Here is a 572-nt window from a genome sequence, read left to right as displayed (position 1 = left end):
GGGGAGGGGGGGTGGAAAGCAACAAACTTTTATATTTTCTCAACTGAAAGGGAAATTGTTAGGAATTAGAGGACTGTTTTACCATGTAATAATTATTGGCAGTCAAGAATGTTTACTTGATATAGGATGTGGGAGTTACATGCTAAATTAAGTCTTTACTAGCGCTTTAGCAGCAAAAAAAATACTGGAAAACTACTCTGTGAACCTTTTAGAACATGATTGCCGGTTAAATTGCTTTGTATGAGTGCTTACACAAGTTTATAGTGCAAATGATCTTTTAAGTTTTCCGAATCCCCAGTACAACTTGATAAAAGACATAAATAAAAACACCTTCTGACTATTTTGCATAACTCTCTAATGACAAGCTTTTTGAATGGTGTAAATTTGTTTTACAGTGTTTAATTCAGATTGTTACATACCTTTGAGGTAGTTGGTTTTGATACTTTTGTTTGAGACTTACCTACTCTGAAGGAGGGAGTTAATGGATTATAATATTAACATTCATAGAGATTGGTCAATATAATACACTTTTGTTACCTTTTTAATCATAAAAGTCATTTTTAATACAACAC

Source organism: Tyto alba, unplaced genomic scaffold, assembly GCF_018691265.1.
Source record: "Tyto alba isolate M040663 unplaced genomic scaffold, T.alba_DEE_v4.0 Super-Scaffold_27, whole genome shotgun sequence".
Classification (NCBI taxonomy): Eukaryota; Metazoa; Chordata; class Aves; order Strigiformes; family Tytonidae; genus Tyto; species Tyto alba.
The sequence above is the reverse complement of the archived record's forward strand: the minus strand, read 5'-3'. Positions refer to the sequence as shown.